A 20,473-nucleotide genomic window follows, 5' to 3' on the forward strand; every position below is an offset into this window, starting at 1 on the left:
ATATACGTAGCTGAATCACTGCAAATACAAACAATATCACTCCAATCTTTGTTGAACTTGGAAAGAATCTTTTTTGCAGAGCATTACAAGTGAGGCTGCGTTCCATGTTTTCCAAAGGTCTGGTGTCATGTTTTCACCACTATCCAAGATGCTTGGTGATATATATACTTGTCACTATACCTTGCATTGAATGTGTAAAGCCTGAGGTGTTGGCAATTCACCTACTATCAATACTGACCAACTAGAAACCATAGCCTGATGTATTAAGGGGTTTTACCCATTCGCTGTGGGTAAATGTAATGACACATATTAGGAAAGATGTTTATGAAACCAGCCATTTTACCTATCAGTGAAAGAATCAAATGCAGCCAAAATATCAAATATGAGTTTGATATTTCCTGATTCTCTATAAATTATAAAATAATTAAACTAGACCTAAAACACAAAAAGAAACCCTGCATCTTTAGACCAAAGGCCACAAAACTAAAAAAGTAAAAGGAAGAAGAAACTATATTTCAGTGGCATCTCTAAAGAACACAACTCAAGCAGAATATTGTGAATTGCATTTAGTTTGTGGTTGTCGAGGTGTTTTTTCAGTGTTTATATGTTTTCATTGGTGAGGGCTATTTTTCTTTCAGTGGGGTTTTATCAGTTATTATAGGTTTAAACGTAAAACCCCACAGCCTAAGTATATGCATACAAATCCCTGCATTCAAAGTAAACCTAGCTACACAAAACAAACAAGACTTGTGATCAATAGTGACCTTTCACTTTAGGTGCTCTGCAGCAGTTTCAAGATCGTTTTAAAGCTCCTCATAGCTCAAAAGAATGTATTTCCTAATATATCCGTCCCGTGGACTTTATTGGTTAGTTTAATTCCTGAGAAAGTGGCACTCTAAGTGTCACACATTTGGCACTGAATGTCACTCATAAAGACAATGAAGCCATGAAAATGTCACACATGAGCCATCTGAAACCTTGGCAGCTATGGATGCAATGTTTTTGTTTTTCCTGTACATGTACCACAGACACAGCAGACACCATTGTTGATCAGCTGCTGCAGTCCGTGTATATGTTTGGAGCTATGGTGTCAAAGCTAAAACACTTCAGTAACTTGGGTGGTTTTATGTTTAAAATATCCTGAGTACCCACCCCAGTGGGCGCCGACAGCGCTGTGCACTGCCTGCCGGTCCTTGTAGTGCCGTGAAGTAACCTCCAGTGAGTGGTGCATGGCGAAGTCCCTGTATATCAAAATGAAGGGGTGCAAATCACTTTGAAACGTGTCAGACATTGATACGGCAGAGCTGTAATCATAATTGACATTTGTATGCGCGCATACCAGAAATAAAGCTTGTGGCTTGGACTCGTGCTCGTGTGCTTCTTAACCGGAGGGCAAACGTAGGAGCATGTTTTGGCGGCCGCCCAGCCGCAAAGGAGCACCTCCCCAGATTAACAGGGGGCCATGCAGGTCGGAGACTCATCGGCCCGCATTTGTGGAACACGAGTGGAGGATTGCGCGTACATCCGCATGTCAAGACCCATTGTGGGCTTGGAACTTCGCCAGCAATATTTCCCGTTTGTCCAAGTAGGAAGAAATGGTGACACTACATTGCCCATAATTCTCAGCGGTAGGATGGAACTGAGAAGTCCAATCAGGACGTTCTATTGGCATTCAAACACAGGGGAGTGTCACAACATCCAGGGAACTGTCCGAGCCTCTGAGAAAGGGGTGCAAATCACTCTGAAACCCTCTAGTCAAAAGAAGTTAGAGGCTACTCGGGGAAACCTTGGCTTTGAATGTCATGTCCCTCTCCAATTGGTGGGAGTACGCTTGCACGTGGTCGCATAGTAACTGCAGACAGGTTGAAACTACAGTTCCCAGAAGGAATAATTTCCGGGTGAGTAATGCGTGGGGGAAGGCATGAAAGTTCTAAGCCTAAATAGGCATTATTATTTCAGGCAAAGTCCCAGAGTGTCCAAATGAAATATCCCTGTTTGTGTATATGTCCTTGGTTCCCCTTTACGTTCCAGCCCCATGTACAAATGCCCGCCGGGCCATGAGACAAAGTTGCAGTGAACTTGACATCACTGATGACATCTCAAATGACATCACTGATGACATCATCCAGTGAATGTGTATCTTTCTGAAAAATAAATATTTTTTATATATGTATATCTAAAGGTTGATGGAAGAATAAATGGGTAAATAAATGTCTAAATGGATGTTTTTTTGTGTAAAATTGATTGGTTAACTGACTTATTAAATGTATCTTAGCGAATACATATATTAGCGAGTAATGTTTAAATATTTAAATATCTGTATCTGTGTCTCACTTTATGTATAAGTGGCTGCATGGGTTGGTGAGTAGCTACATGAGTGTGCATATAGGTTGTTTGTTGTTTTTTTGAGTATCAGTATCAGTGTCTGTATGGTTCGGTGGGGGATATTACTTAGAGCACAGATGCATGAATGAGTGACTCACTATTTGTATGTATTTTGAAGACAGCATGTGTGCAAGACTGTATGGGTGGATGATTGTGTGTATGGGTGGGTTAGTGAGTATTTGTTTTTATAATTGTTTGTTTAAGAGAGTAAATATGTTTCCGTTTCTGTAGAAGTATGTGTAGTGGTGTGTATATAGCAGTATAATCAAGTAAATGATTTTTTGATAGTTTATTTGCATGTGTGAATTTGTGTGTGAGTAACTATATGGATGAGTATTAGTGTGTAACAGGATGTATAGGAGTATGAGTACGTGCATGAGTGACTATATAGAACTGTTGGTGAATGAGTGGATGTGTATGTAGATGTTGGAATTAGCTAATAAGTTGTTGTAATTGGTATTGGTTTCTCCTTTTTTAAGAAAATGTTAGTTTCTATTTTTGAATGTGTGTGTCAAAGGTTATTTTATGCTGATAGGAGGTCTGCCACTTTGTCACAAGGATGTTGTCATCAGTGATGTCATTTTAGATGTCATCAGTGATGTCATGAGTGATGTCACTGACCATGTCATGAGTGATGTAATATGTGACGTCATCAGCAGTGCATTGCACGCGCAAGTTATAGTGAGTCCAACTAACTATAACGTGGGAATTGCAATGGTTATATGCGAGTAAAATTTCCACCTAACTATAACTGGTGTGAAACCTATGGTTTTTTTCTGTGAATATATATATATGTGTGTGTGTGTATATATATATATATATGTGTGTGTGAAAATAATTTGCTGTGTTTCACTCCTCAGTCCATACCATCATACAGTCCCAGAAGATCCAAGACAAGGCAGCACTCTTCCTCAGCAAAGAGTTTCAGGCAAGTTTAAGTTGTTGTGGCATTCACCATTTTTATTTTTTAAAGGATTGCTTCATTTGGTTTCAAAAGTGAAAAGTGCAAGGTATCCTGTGCATCAGGAAACAAACAAAACAACAATATATATATATTCACAACACAGTTCCTCGTTCATTGAGAGCCCACCAACCGTAGCAGGGCTGCTTTTGACAGACGGGAACGAGCACCTACATATTATGGATTACACTTTCTTCAAAACAAAATTGTCATATGTCAATTCTGAGAGTTTTCAATGCAGGTGCTTTTTTTTAATTCATCAGTGTATGGCAGGTCGCCAAAGTCCTCGGACCGGTTTCGGCTCTGGTCATGAGCCTTGTTCATAGAGAGGCAGAATCATCCACCCTCCTCCATTTAAAGTGGACACCTGCAAACAAATACATGAAAGGCTTTACTCATCGCATGGGTCTTTCCTCTCGCTACTGGACAGTCCATACTCTGGGATGCGCTTCCCATAATTATCCATATACATTTTATATGCGCATTGATCTTTCACTTGCCTTTTCTACAGAGGCCATACTTCCAGTAGTGTTCATTTGTTTAAGGTCTTTTTTTGCACTTCAGCACCAGAATTCACAGAAGAGAATTTAAATACTTCTTCTTGTATCCCTTGTACACTGTCACTGCCAATGCAGATTCAAGTTTCCATCTTAATACCATTTTATTCTAGTGGCAGTGGAGGAGTCAGTCTGTCAGTAATACAAATTCACAACACAGTTTCTCGTTTATTGAGAGCCCACCTACCCTAGCAAGGTGGCTTCGGCAGGGAGGAACGAGCACCAGCTAATTATAGATTACACTTTTCCAAAAGAAAAACACCATACACCAATTCTGGAAGTTTCCAATGCAGGCACTTTTTAAAATTCCTCAGTGTATGGCATGTTAACACAATACTCCAACACGTTACACCTAAAATACTTTAATCATTACATAGACTGCTAGGGCTACAATGTAAATGGGGAGTGGGGCGGTGGCACCCTCCCCGGTTGATTTCTGGCGCCACGGACCACATTTCCTGGAGCCGGCCATATTTATAAAGGGGCACACAGCCCCCCTCCCCTTCCCCAGGGCCTAATTTTTTAATAATTGGGAATGGGCCGCTGCACCGGCCTCTCCATTGGGCAATTTTGGACCCAGGAACCCCATCTTCCAGGGCCTGGCCTTTGTCTGAAGCAGGAGGCGAGCCAATCAGCTCCCCGCCAAGAGTCAATATTGGTCCAGGGACCCCATCTCCTAGGGCCTGGCCAGTAAAGTGTTAGTGCCCTTGAGCCCAGGGCACCCACTGCATATTTCAAAGATGAAGGGGGCACGCAGCCCTCCTCACTGCACCAATATTGCCCCGGGGACCCCATCCCATGGGGCTCAACCAGTATAAGGTGAGTGCCCTGGAGCCCACCCATGGCACCCAATAAATCTTCAAAATGGGGAGGAGGGCAGGCAGCCCCTCTCCCTTGGCCAATATTTGTCCCAGTGACCCCATCCCCCTGGTCTATGTATTTATTATTGGGGGGGGGGGGGTGCTTGGCCGGACCATGTTATCAATGTGGGTGGGGATACACAGCCCCCCTCCTGGGCCAATATTGGCCCTTGGGACCCCATCCCCCAGTGGCCTGGTGGGTCAATTGTAGGTGCATTGGAGCCCACCCAGGGCACCCACTTCCTCTTTCTTGGATGCAACAGGGAAGTCTCTATAGACATAGTAGGGGCCAGCCTTGGGGTATGGGGTCAACAGGGCCATTAATGACTCCAGGAGGGGGACCGCACAGCTCCTTTCACATTTGGTTACATGGCAGAGGCCAGGGGTTTGGGGTCCCCAGGTTGGACATGGCCCAGGGAGGGGAGCTACATGGTCCACTTTTCCCCTTTTTTTGCATGGCAGGGCCCCAGTGGGTGATGATCACTGAGGCCGAATTTGGCCTGGTAAGGGCTCTATATGCTCCCTCCCCTTAATTGCCTTGGCAAGGTCCCAGGGATGGGGTCCCCGGGGCCCAAATCAGCCCAGGGAGGGGGCCTTATGCATTCCCCCTTCTCCCCAAATGTTTTTTTTTTTAAATCACCCTGGGACCTGGCCCATCCAGGGTCCAACTAAAAAACAAGCGCAGAAGACGTGCTTTTTTTTTTTTGCCTGGCATCACCGATCTTCCATTAATTTGCAGCAAACATTTTATTTAAAAAAAATGTTTATGGCCCCTGGCGGGCTCCTTAGGGGACCCCACCACTAGGCCTAGGGTGACAGGGTATTTCTACTCTGCCCCCTTTTTTTGGTGCTGTGGCTGAGTCCCGAGTCCCACTATGGCTGCCAACACGTTGTGGTTGAAGTGTTGGCAGCCAATTAGATCTCACCATGAGATCTGTCAGATCCATGGACTCGCTGCATCCCTATATATTTATAAATATTTTTTCTTCAATACCTCCAAAACTACTGAACAGATTTGCAACAAATTACTATAAGGGCTCTTTCTGGACCAAGAGCTAACTTTCTGCCAATTTTGGTGTTTTTCCATTGAGCGGTTCGGGCTTTAGTTGTGTCTAAAATCCCTATGGGAAATTGCAGGGGGAAAACATATTTTGGAACCCACCTTTTCCTTGGCCCCTGCTTGATGAATCACCCCAAAACTTTCAAGACAGCAACTAAAGTGAGTGGCAATCTATTTTTGAAAATTTCATGAAGATTCAGATAATTTTCTGATACGTTTTAATAATTTCTATTGAAGGTGCAAAGCCCAAGAGTGCAGTATCTGGCTATTCCATCCACATAGTGATTGCCAGCGCACACAAAATCATTTCCGCTCCAGTGTGCTGCACACTTAAATCACAGTTACTGCAACAAGCATCTGTGATTCCTCAAACTGGCCCATGATATAGTGACTGTGTCCTACAAGAAAAACAGACATAGGGCCCTGATTTAGATCTTGGTGGGACTCCCGTCGTCCCTCCGTTTCGGAGTACTCCGCCATGCTGATGGAGTTCCACCATCCATATTAAGATGTATGCTGGCTGAATTGCTGTCCACTTCAAGAGAGTATTTTCCGTCACATGAAAGGTTCACCAGTGTTGACGCAGCTGACTACTCTGCTGGCTAACATTACTCTATCGCTGTCAGAGTGACAGGATTGCACTGAGCATATTTAGATTTTACAGTTGGACTAGAAGTTTTCTAATGGCAGATTGCTGATGGAGTAATTCCGTCATGGGACGCGTTCAGCATTGGACTATTCCTGTGACTTTTGGATTAATGCTTGCATCACTTGGGTTTTGCATGTTTGTCTTTACATGCATACCACACTATAAGGCACACTCCATTTCAGACCATGATACTTTGCCATTTCACTGCACCACAACATTTTTAAGCTGAACGTTTGGGAGTTAAGTCGGGTTTTTTTTGGCTCTCTCTGTTGGTCATCCCTTATTTCTTCTTTCATTCATTTTCTTATGGGTCATAACATATTTTTCATTTGTGTTTTATTGATTATGGTAGGGAGGAGAAATCCACTTTTTACAGAAGGAGAATTGTCAGCCATGGTGGAGGAAATTATTAGAGCCCAAGTAAAAACTACAGCCATATCCCAGAAAAAGGCAATGTGGGCCAGAATAGTTGACAGAGTGAATGGTGTAGCCCATTGGGAACAGTCGAATGGGAACAGTCCAGCCCGAACTGCCAGGCCAGGTCCTCCCTGGAATGGAAACAAGAATCCTAGAACCGGTTTCGTGCTTTCAGCCCTCATCAGCCAGAATAGCTTGACTCCAGTGGCATGGAGAGCAAGGGACCCGCGTCGGCAACATCTTCCCCCTTCTGTCGTCTAATTACATCTGGCTCAACTACATCTGCCATAGCCAGAGAAAGGGAGGCCCATCCACAAGAGGAATCAGCTACACCCACCACAGTCCCTGCAACTGCGGATCCACCACCCCTCCACACAAAGGGACGTTCTGGCATCAGGAGAGGATGGCAATACCTCTACCACGACCCGCACAGGACACAAACCTAATTTCTTCCAGCGTGTTACTACCATTCACTCTATGGACTATTTTCTGGACCCATTTTCCTTTTTGATGGCATTTGGACTTCAAACAATGTTCAAACAATGTAGCGTCTGGAATAATACTTTCATTCACCAATTCACCAATTTACTTTTAATTTTTTGTTTGCTGTTTGAATTTAATCCTTTTTAGTTTCTTTTTGGTTATGTCGAATAAAATCAAAACTAACAAAGACAAAGACTATTGTTGTATTTCATTTCTCAATTGGTTCATTTTTCTTTCCATCATACATTTTACATTATAAACATTCTCATGATTGTTTAGTCTTAAATAAATTAACATGTCCCACGTTTTAATTTTTTTTGCAAAAATAATAAAACCATAGATCAATACCCAGTAGTTTATTAAGCTGGAAGAAATAAATCTATACATTTTTTTAAAAGCATTACAACCCATGTAAGCCCAAAAACTTAGGGGTATATTATCAAGGGCCTTATCTCCGCTTTTTTGGCTTTTAAAGCCAAAAATGGGGAGATAATATTTTCGCCCTATTTACAAGGCGGCCGTGGTGCTAACATGCATTAGCGCATGTTAGCAGCCGTTTTCCAGATGCCTCGCTCTGCATCTCTAATTAGATGCAAAGTGGGCATCACTGGGCATACCCTTCACGGAATACCATGTAAATTATCGCTATGTGCACATTGCGATATTTACAAGGCGGCCCACAACACGATTAACGATTTTAAAATCTGCGCTTACCCCGGTTTTCACCGAAAACTAACGTCTGCTGAAAACCTGACTTACCTGCATTATCCAATGGCAGGTGGATAGTCAGGCTGAGTGCACCCTGGCCTATCAACAACATTTTCGCCATTCCCGGGGAATTTTCGCTGGATTTCCGGCAATATCCCCTCCTACAACGCCGCTATCACTGGAATTTTATCGCCCTGGAGAAACTTGTTGTTAATGACGCGCTAACCTGGCGATATATTCCAGTGCTAGCCGGCGAGAAATATAAAAGCACTAAGCGCGCTTTGCAATATTTATTGCCATCTGTTGCTGATATGTCCCTTAGTGCCTTTTTCTTATTTACAGACCCAGACATTGCCAGCATGGAAGAATGGAATATAATCAAATAAATCAAATTAAAAAGCCTATTATTGATTTTTTTTTTTTATCAAAAGTGGATAGGACACTTGTGACCACTTATACCAAGAGATATATTGAAAAACCCTCATAAACGTTGTGTATTTCGAGAAGCGGTATATCTTGTCCTCCGCCCCACACAGACGTTATGGCAACAGTCATTGGGTTTTGCAATTAGTATCTTGCCAGCCTCACCCGAGGCAATCTCTGTTTTTTTTGTGGCAGTATCCAGAGATAGTTCGAGTAACCCCACTGAGAGTGAAAATAAAATAGTTTCCAGGCGATTAACTGCTATTTATTCATATCGCTGGACCACTAATTTAAAAGGTTGTATAGGTATGCTCTGGGGATAGTTAGGAATCCTTAGCATATATCATTAGAACAAAAAAACGTCAACATGTTTCTGCTCTCTTGGCCCGTGGGTCTAAGAGCATTCGTCAGGACATATAAACAAACAAACACAGTGTAAAGCTACTTTCACTATTTGTGACGTAGATGGGTCATTTCAACATAATAGTCTTACCCATTAAGGTTCATAAGAGTCACCTAAAAGGATTGAAAAGAAGATGGGGTAACTAGTGGCACTTTAACAAATTAATGTTAAATAGCTGTGGTCAAAACATTCATTGTGTTTATCAAAAATTAACGCTCAATTAGAGACATTATTTGAAAATTGTGAGGAAACAATCAACAATAGTGACATATATGGCGAGTTAAAAGGCGGCGATGATTATTGATTTATGTCATCAGCTGGAGCCAGGTTTCCTGGCCCACAATAGGAATTCCACATCAATAACACAAATAGTCTAAATCAGAGCAGTACTCCATTAGGTGGCCATGGAATCGTTCAAATACAGGGTTGCAGTATCTGGTGCAATGTCACAAACAAAGTGCTGTGATGTAAGACGTTCTTCGTACAAAGATAACACACATCAACAGCCAAATATACTTAACACTAAAAGAGGATTTAGCAAATGTGAAGGGAGATTAGTATGCTTTGTGTCGACTACAAGATGTGGTTAGAGTAATATAAGCAGCCCACATTGGGTTTGTGCCAACATTCCACAGAAAACCAGTCTAACGCAATCTTAAAAACTTCAATTCAATCACTGTGCAAGTTGTCTTTGTACAAGTTATGCACACCCAAAGCCTGTGTGTGTCTTTCACAGGATCAACCCATGTTCCCTTTGTACTTCACAACAGCTGCATAGAACTGCAAATGTCAGAACGTTGAAATTTCCAAATGAAGATGACAAAGTAAAAGAACCTAAAACAGAATTTAAAAAAAATTAGATGATTACATTACAAGTTCTTCGCATAACAAACATTTTGCGGACACATTTTCTAAGAATAATCAAATATAAAGAATGTAAAATGAACACAGCAGTCAATGTGGAAAAACTTTGAACAACAAACATCTTTGCCCTGGATTTTCCTTAACGGGCCTTTTCTAAAAAATGTCCCAGCACAGTCTGTCATCCTCACTTGATAAAAAGTTGGCTAAACATTTATTTTAATAAACTATAAATATATACTCACACTCATGTGAAGAAGTTGTCAATACCATCTTGACGTATGTCAATTTCTTCCTCTTCACCACTATCATTTAATTTGGCATTTCATCATCCTCCCCCGGTGGCTCTTCATGGTCTCCACCCTCTAAATTGAATGGGATATTCTATCGCAGGGCTAGGTTGTTCAACATGTATCAGGCCATGGTGATTTGGCACAACTTATCAGGTGAGTAGAGGAGGGCTCTGCCAGTCTTATCCAGACATCGAAATCTGGCCTTTAGGAGCCCAAAAGCCTGCTCTACAGGCCTCCATGTTTGTTCCATGGGCCTCTTTGAAGTGGGCTCAGCGGTGCTAAAAACCATGGTCTATTACCATATGCTAAGTCTTCTGTATGAAATAAATACAATGAGCTAATAAGGTTTACACTATTTTAGATCATTAACCTTATAATTAGCCAAACATTATATTGACAGATTGCACTTACCAAATAAGCTAGGCCCTCTCAGGTTCAAGTTGTGACATTTGCAGGGGTGTGCTGCTGTTCCGTAGTACAAAGGAATCATTGGTTGAGCCAGGAAAACGCACACAAACGCTTGTGATGTACTAAACTGGTAAGCAGACAACTTGCCCATTGATTGAATGGAAGTTGTTTCGATTGCAATAGACTTGTTACCTTGACTGAGGCCCTTGGCTGAGGTGGCTAGAGGCAGGGGGTTGTCGCTGGTGTCATACGCTGACGACACCCAGCTGGTGATCGCTTTTTCTAAAAACTGTCGTGCCAATCTTGAGAAGTTTAAGGAGGATTTGTCAGCTGTCTCGGGCTGGATGAGAGCTAATTGTCTCCAATTAAACGCGAGTAAAACCGAGATTCTTCTGTTAGGGAAGGACCAAGGTCTCTGGTCTGAACAGTGGTGGCATGTCCACCTCAAACCCGCCCCTTTATCCAAGGAGGCTGTCAAGAACGTAGGCGTTTGGCTGGATAGTGGATTGACTTTCGAGAAACAGACAAGAGCGGTTGTTGCTGTTTGTTTCGGGCTCTTGAGAGGACTGAGACCCTTACTGGGTTTCTTTCCCCCAGGGTGCGCCAGACCATTGTGCAGTCTTCTATACTGGCTAGACTGGATTATGGCAACACTTTATACCTAGGTGCCAATTAAGCTAGCATCAAGCGCCTGCAGAGGGTCCAGAACGTGGCGGCGCAGATGTTAATAGCCTTACCCAAATTCCATTCAGTGGCTCATGTGCTTCCTAAGTTGCACTGGCTGCCCATAGCAGAACGTATTCAGTTCAAAGTGCTGTGCATCTCTTATAAAATCTTGATGCACCAAGCCCCCACTAGATTATCTGGCTTATTGAAGCCTTATGTGCCCAGGCGCACTTTGCGTTCTGTTGATCGGCTTGTCTGTGTCGCTCGGGTCTGGAGAGCGAGGGCCGGTGGCCGTTCATTCGGCCTCCTCGCGGCTAAGCTCTGGAATTCTCTCCCAGTGCAGTTTCGAGGTATTCCTAATCTTCTGATGTTTTGCAGGGCTATGAAGACCTGGCTGTTTCCTATTTCTTATGTTTAGGTGCATGTAGGCTTTTCCGCTCTTTCTCTGGTTTCTGATTGTGCTGGGACGCCCCGTCACTGTGGCAGCCATGCGCATTACAAATCCAAAAAAATAAAATAAATAAATAAATTGTTCTCTGGCATGTGGTGGCGCTAAGGCAATATGTGCGCCATCAATTGCTCAAGCCACAGGTGGTAGGTGATCCAAAGCATAAAAATCTCTCTTCACATTGGCAAAATCCTCATTTCATGGATATTGAGCTGTTGATGTGCCTCATCATTGAACTTGTAGCATACCACTGAAAGTTTGTTGTTTCATTCCACCAGATATTGCCACAGTGCATTGGAATGGTCCTGTGGTCACAAAATGTAGTACTGCTATGATTTTGACTATTGTTGTTAATTGCTGTGGGATTCCTATTGTGAGGTAGTAGATCAGGCTCCTGCTGATGACATAAATCAAGAATTGTTTGCCTATTCAATCTGAATTTCTTGATAATATTCTGTTCTTTCATTTACTATAATCAAAATGTAAATGTTTGCAAACTTATTTTTTAATTCAAAAACACATATCATCTAGTTTTCTACATAAATATATTTTTTTACATAATTATACAGAACAAATACAATTTTTGTTTAATTGATTAAAAAAGGTATTTTTTACATTTGTAATATATTTTTTAAATGCATTCAAATGCAGTTTAAATGCATAATTTGCACATTCTTATTGTTTTTATTTTTGTCATCTAAAATTCCGTCAACTGAAGTATGAACAACACCGCACAAATATTGCATTTTAACACATTAATGCACTTCATCACACTTTTTTATGAAAACAACTGAACAACATTAGCATTTTGTACATGTGAACAAAGTGGCAACCATTCACATTCACAAGTATATTATTTCACAATCCAAAATGGCGGGGACCTGACCTTGCCATTAAGACATTTGCTATCAGATGGCCGTGCAGAAGTTGATCGGGTAGTGGTTGTAAAACACCACAATAGTCACAGCCATAGGCTAATGTGTGTGATAGCAATGTACTAAAACCAATTGATGTGTCCGTCTCCGTTGATGATAGCGTAAGTCGCGTACATGTACGCGGCATTTTTTTAAAAACTCGTCTGCCACCTTACACTTCAGCCAACAACACGTGTGCAACGTTTGTTGCTGTTTCTGACCTCTGGGAGCCATGATGCCTGGGAAAGCAGGTGAAAGGGCCCCAGTCTTCACGCCAGAGGAGCTGGAGTTGCAGGCTATGCAGATTCTGTCCCTGTACAGCCAGCTGTATGGCTCACCAGCAGAGGAACAGGAACATGTTTGAATTGAAAATGTAAATTCTGACTAACTTGTTATTTTTTCAGAACACAGGCTAGAATGGCCCTTTTAGTTCCCAAGTGAAGTGTACTGATTGAAATGAAGGTCAGTTATTTTTAAATTAAACAGAACAATGATGGTGTGTGTATATTGTAAGCACATTGTGATTACACAACACCACAAAATTAGTATGTGTTATGTGTTTGACATATATATGTAGATTTGATATTTTCATGTGAATTCTATAAAACTGACATCATGTTACTTTAGAAAACACATTATATTTTCAATACAAATTAACATATATGCATTTATGTTACCAAAAAAATAGATTTTCTCATTATCCCACAAATCACTCAGCCTAGATCAGTTGTCTCCAACCAGTTGATTGGAAGCTACCAGGAGCCCCCAGACACCTTCAGAGTAACCCAGGGTGAAGTACTACGCTACGCTCGCATAGTTTGCGAAGTTTGCGCTACTTCGCACTACGCGAATTGCACGTAGCACAGTGCAAACACGCGTAGCATAGCGTAGCGTAGTGCAGCGATTATTTTTTGCTTGCAGTCCTCAACGGCAAGTTAGCGACCGAAAGCGAGCAAAATGACATCCCAGCGAGACTTTTTCCTCGTTCGTGATCAGCAACATCAAGTTGCTGATCGTGAGCGTGGAAAATAAACCTCCCGGCGAGATTCTCAACGTGAGGAGGTCAGGTTTCTCATTGCGAGTGGTCGCGTATGCTCGCGGCCACTCGTGATGAGAAACTACCAGTCCGCATTGAGAATGCTGCTGCTCTAGTCGAAATCTACTCGAACGGCAGAAAATGACCGCTTGCACTGTGCAAGATGTGGTTTGCACTGATTGCACAGTGCGGACATCATCTGGCACTGTGCAATCAGTGCGATTAGCATTTTGCACAGTGCACTACGCAGTTCACGTAGCTACTCGTATCTCGCGTAGTGCGAAGTGCACTTCGCGTAGCTACGTGTAGCGCTACTATGCATACTACTCCTAGGGTTACTTCAGAGTAGCTCAGAGCCTTGAGTTCATTTTTAAAATAGCACACAGTCATATTTTCCTATTAAAGGTAAGAGAAGACTGTGTTCATATTACATTATTATCATCAGGCTTCAGATAGCAGGGTCGGATGGTGAGCAGTGCACATTCAGATTCATGCCCCAGCCTGGGTCACAGAGGTGAACACCTGAAGCACTGAGGTATTCAACTCAGAAATAAGAGTCCTTGTTAACTCAATATTGGAGCTGAGAACAAAATAATGTTTCTTAATGTTTTAAATGTGAGAAAATGAAAATGGAAAGTTACTTTAATGAGAAAGTTACCTCTACATTTCAATTTTCTCACATTGTAGCAGGTACACTTTGGACACTGTGCCATAAGGAAGAGGTGTGGCGCCACGTCCAGGGCGACTGACGCTAAAATCTGGGGATCACGGTTCGATTCGCGCCAGCGGCAGATTAGTCCAGCTCCATGTGACTCTGGGCAATAGCTTGCTTAATCTTCCTGACGGCTCCCAGCGCCTGGAGACCCTTACGGGGGATTTTTCGCGCTTTACAAATGTGGATTATTATTATAAGTATAAGAGAAAATACAGCAATTGTTTTAAAAGTGAGACAAATTTAAAGTGCAGAATATTGTTCCATATTGTGATCTTTTCAGCAGAATATTTGTTTGCACTTTTATTTTCTTCAATTTAGAAAAGAAATTGTGCGTGTTTATGTCATTCATGTAACGGTGCCAAATATGGCATAAGGTATGTACTGTGCTGCACGTACAGATGACCCAGGCTCTCAGTCACCCGGACAAATATGCCCCAGTTATACGCACACATGTTCACACATTCCCCAAAGACTAGGCTTTCACTAACACACATGGCAGCCCTTTCCTAGTGTTCCTAGTCATAGTATTATACAAACCATAGCATCTGGCTTTATGAACATTAAGCTTAAAGACAATGAAGCTGTGTGTGGGTGTGTCTAGTAGCAATGCCCAAGTTGTTTGGCCTTCAGTAATTCACAATGAGTTTCAGTTATCAGAAGTAGTTCTCACGACAGAAAATGTTGTAGACCCCTGGCGTAGATGATGTTACTGGCCTGTATTAGTAACATAAGGACATGAATAGGAATAAGATTACTTTTTCTACAAACAAAAGTACAATGATGCTTTTGTAAATTTTTATGAATGCTTGTGATTGTTTTCCCAAAATTGTGTACTTAAATACAAACAAAAAAAATCACAACACTTTTTTTTCCTTTTTCTTTATCCATACAGGTCAAATTGCAGGCAAAGGTGGGAGGACCTAAGACGCTGGACTAAAAAGTGATCTGAAGTTTAACTCAACCAGTCTTCCCAACATGGGAAGTGTGTGCACCACCCACCCTAATGGCCCGCATACTTGTGGTAGCCTATCCCCAGCTGGATGGGAAGTTGAGAGCCCATCAGCAGCATCAAGAGGGCAAGTTCTTTTGGGAGTTTTACATGTTAAATAACTATTTTTTGTTACAGCAACAAAATATGGCATCAACATAAAGGTTGACACATGTCCAACATACAAGAGGAGTTTTTGAAGGTGTACGTTTTGTATAAGGCCCTATTGATGTGTTTTGTATTTTAAATATAGGGAAAAATACCAGCATATTTCTAATCACTAACAAATGACTGTTTTGAGCAGACACATGCCTGCCTATTAAAGAAATATACATGAGTTTGTGGGACAGTTGTGACAAACAGCCCACAAGTTATAATTGTGTCAGGTGTGATGCTCCGTCACAATTATGAAGGATGTTACCTTGGCCCTATTACAGGTGACATAGCATAGAATGAACTTCTGATACAATGCATGCTCCAAACATCTTATTGTGACTTGTAATTATCAACAAACTACAGTGAGCATGTGAGGCAAAATGACTAGAAACATAGGAATACATGGCTAAGTTTGTTATTAAAAACATATCCCAAATACTATGTTACAAATGTACATGGAAGCCAGTAGGTTTTTTGATTTTTTGTTTTTACCTGCATACATCACAGACAGGAAAGTGTACACATTGGTGACAAATTAACACTTATCCAACAAAATGTTTTATATTTTCTTTGGTCCGTCGAGATGATGATAGATCAATGATGAACAAAAATAAGATACTTAAAGGGTCTTTTGCAGATGGAATGCTCCCACCCATGTATGTTGGACTATCCCATCCCAGAAAACTCAAAATCAGGCTCAACTCATGAGGAAATTGTAGAAATGCATCATGATTTAGTCTGTTGCATATTTGCACATGCTTTTTAAATAAGAAATGATGTATGCATCAGTATGAAATTTTTACTGTGATGTTGTACCAATTTGTGCCTAACATGAAAGGCAGTATATTTTAAAGTGTTTTCACCATGGTAAAACAAACTGGAAATAACTTAAGATATTTTGGAGTCAAATGTAAAATAATTTTTGCTTTGTACTAAAGTTGATGAGAAATGTATCACACCCAATTTATTTACTTATGCTGTAGAAGTAATTTGTAAATCCCACAAAAATTATTTCTTCATTTCTTCAGCAGCATAAGTAAATACATAGTCATGATACATTAATCAACTTCAATACTGAATCCATAAAAAAAATAGATTTAAAAAAACTTAAGTTACTTAAAGTAAGTGTTACCGTTGTGAAATGTCCAAAAGGAACCCCATTTTAGATTCTACAAATATTGGTACAACATTGTAGTAATTGGTAACACACATTGCTTCATATTTGGATTTTTAAATCTAAAAGTAATTCACCTTTTTTGCCTTGCCCACACACTATACAACGGTACTTTTACATCTGAATTTTTGGGGGTTTTGGTGACATAAGTTCACTATTCAAAACAACAAATCAGAACTATTTAGAGATGTTAAACAGTTCCTGGAGAGAATTTAAAATGGTGAAGGGAAAAGATCATAAATGATATTGGACCAATATGGGGGGAAATTACAAAACTGTGACCAAATAGTTAATGAATTTGTTCCCTATATGCAGGAGATAATGATAGAAATGAACCAAAGTTTGAAAGCCTTGAAGCAGGTGAATGCAGAAAAATTGGAAAATATTTGGAGCAAAAACTTTACAATCAGTTCTATTTACACAGATACAATAATAGTGTTATATATGTCTTTTCAGCATCTTCAGGAGCAGGTGAGGGAGTCATTGAACACAAAAGTGTGGAAGCAGCTGGTCACTCTGGTTCGGGTGGGGAGACTACGGACACCGACCAAGACAGTGGCACGGAGGGTGAAGGGACTGGAACAGAGGTCACCAGCTTGTCGACATATTTTGAGGATTCCACAAGTGACCAGTCCCTAGTGGTGGTGGACCCTAGAGAAACTGCTCCAGACACATCCTTGTCTGCCACCCAGAGATCCATCTCCACCATCCCTCCTCCTCCTCACCAGTTGGCCAAACAACATCCCATCTAAAAAGGCTAGGATCTCCTTCACCACAGGCCCCTCTCCCCCTATCCCTGTCACCTTAGCTGCACTGAGTGAGGGGGCTATTGGTCTCTTACGCAGAGTCTCTGTAGGCCGAACTGCAATTGTGAATTGCATCTAATGCCTTAGTTGCCAAATGCAACAACCAGTTCTGAATGCCATTCACAGTTAAATGTCTGGCTTGCAGAGGTTGCTTGCTAAAATAGATTACTCACTGACTACAGCCTCCCAACTAGCTCAACTGTGTGCCCCAACTCAGGTCCCTTCCTCATTCCAAATCCCATCCCTATCCCAAACACACTCACTTCTTCACAGGTACCCACTCCAATAGACCCAAGCAGCACAGTAACACACAAACACACAAACAAACACACTAACAAAATACACAGACTATTGACACTACACCCACACAAACCACAACCACCACCATACCCACAACCACCACTACACACATGACCAGCACAAGGACCACCACAACCACAAGCACCACAACCACCAGCACACCCACACCAACAACCACCAGCACACTCACAAACACCGCCAAACCAACCACCAGCATACCCACAAGCAGCAGTACACCCACAAGCACCACACCAACTACCTCAGCAGCACTCGTCTAAACAAACAAGTACACACAAAACAACACAACACAAAAAACACCAACCAAACACAAACGCACATACCCAATATAAAACACCTGAGAAAGCACACACATCAAAACATACACCAGACCAACATGCAGCTGCAAAATATACACCCACATGCATCACACCCACACCAACCTCCTCAACTGCACACTCATCCAAAACAATACCCTCAAACAAAAGCACACCTACATGGAAAACCACACCAACAAAACAGAAACACACTCACTCACTGAAGCACCAAACACTTGCAAAGAAATACTCACCAAAACCTACATAACATACAGTAGACCCAAATGTACCTTCAAAACATACAGAGACACACACATCACCCACTCCAGTTCCCTCTACCTACCAAACCCAACCCTCTCTCACCACTCCTACCCTTACTCCTCAGGAGAAATTTACTGTTTACCTTTCTCTAAACCCTGTGAAACCAAAAAGCACCCCTCCCAAAAAAGATCCTTGAGGTGCCTGCTCTTTGCCCACGAAATACCCCTTACTGAGGTGGTTCTCCCTTGGCAGTCTGTTTAGGAGACAAGTTTGGGGCAACCGTCCAACAGGCTGTAGAGCTGCACAAGGTTTAATTTGACTGTTTTATGTTTTGTAAATAAAGATATTTTATATGAGAGTAGTGTCTCATTTATTCATAGAAAAATTGCTTTTGACCAAGTTTCTCCCGCATTATTATTCACTTCAAATTAATTGATTATTGATAATGTTAATGAGGAAAATGTGAGATACACATGATTATTGAGATTTATGACAATAAAGTCAAAAAAGTGTATTTAAAAAGTATAGTATAGTGAAAACATTAGTGATAAAAATTGTTTATGAGCATAGTATATTTGGTGCAATCATTCATCAGAACACTTACACAAAAAAGGACATTGGGTTTTTCATTTTTCAGTTTTAATTCAGGTGTTTTTATTTTAACTTGATAAGTGATAAAAAAAGAAACATATATGCATTTCACCTAAAAAAATGTAAGAGTAAATTAAATTTGTATATTTACAGAAAATGCAGTAGGCCAGGGGAAATGTTACAATAATAAATATGTAAGATGTTTTAAGTTTACAACTATCACTGATTTTACAATTTTTTTTGTCTAGTTTTTTTTTCTACATTATATTAAATGTAATTTAATTTGAATAATAGCTTTCAAAAATTTATTAAACCTACCTGTATGGACACTTTTTCATTTTTTGATTGATGTCAATTTTTGTGTACATGTCTATTATCATGAAGTGAGCTTTCATCAAATTATTAAAAATAATGCTAATATACAGGTGTGTTTCTTTAAATTTCTACCACATTGCACACATATGCATTACACATTTGTATAATATTGCTTGTAAGAGTGATTTGAAAATTTAGGAGCCCAGAGCTAATTTTGACAGAAAATTCAATAGGTAACAACGCCTACCTTCTATTCTGGTGACAACAGATTTGATGTGCTTCATGGTCAACTAGCAGCAGCAACTGCAGGACTTGGACGATCAGGTCCATGAAGAAAAAAGTAAGTGTGAAACAGTAAGAAGGTAAGTTTCTGTCTTCTATCTCTTCCACCCGCCAACTCAGGTGTGGAGGTTTCCCCTCCACAGTTGTGTTGGTGGGAAGGGACATGGTGATTGGCCCAGTGGACAAACTGGATGTACTTCCTACAACAGCTGCTTTTGCCTATGGCGCCGTTGACACAGGTAGAAAAATCTGATGGTCTTTCATCCATCGACCTGCCAGCATCTAAATAGAGTGGGCAGACTGCCTAGTAGACAAAAAAACAACGGTGGGACCAAATCCATCAAGCTCTAACTCAGACCTGAATTCAAGAAGCCCGTTAGAGACCACAACTGCCCAAAATCATGGACCATTGCAAACCTAAACGGACTATCAATGTAGATGGTGACTCTTAAATTGTCAGAGACACAGCAAACTCTGGTAAGAGCAATCGCCTAAGTCCCCTTTGCAGAGCTACCATTATGTAAACATAAGGCTTCCACAGTCTAAGGTGCAAACGGCATAGACTGTTTTCAAAATCTCTCTTTTATCTCTCAAACAAGAACCACCCACAAACAACATATAATTAGCCCTTACTAGAGTGACATCTCAAATGTAGCTTCTTGGCTTGTTACACAATTTGTTCATGTCAATGCAATCATGATCTATCCATCATTATTTTCATAGGTAGAGGGCAAAGTTAACAGTGTGGCAGGATTGATACAGGAGCTGGGGCAGGATTGAGACTGGAGCACCTCTACAAGGTGATGTTCTCCTCAGTGAGGAGAATCTGCTCAAATCTGATCAGTCGACTGTTGGTCATGTGTTGCATTCGGGTGAATAGGATTTCAAAAGTGTGCGTACCCACGACTGTTAGTCGGTATCCTATATCAATGCCCTCACATTGCTGAATGCTGACATCAAGTGTTGCCACCACCTTTAAGCAACCCAGTCACACTGTGGTTAGTGGTTTAAGAGTGGCTGAAAAATGGACTCTACCCAC

This window comes from Lissotriton vulgaris, chromosome 2_1, assembly GCF_964263255.1.
Source record: "Lissotriton vulgaris chromosome 2_1, aLisVul1.2, whole genome shotgun sequence".
Classification (NCBI taxonomy): domain Eukaryota; kingdom Metazoa; phylum Chordata; class Amphibia; order Caudata; family Salamandridae; genus Lissotriton; species Lissotriton vulgaris.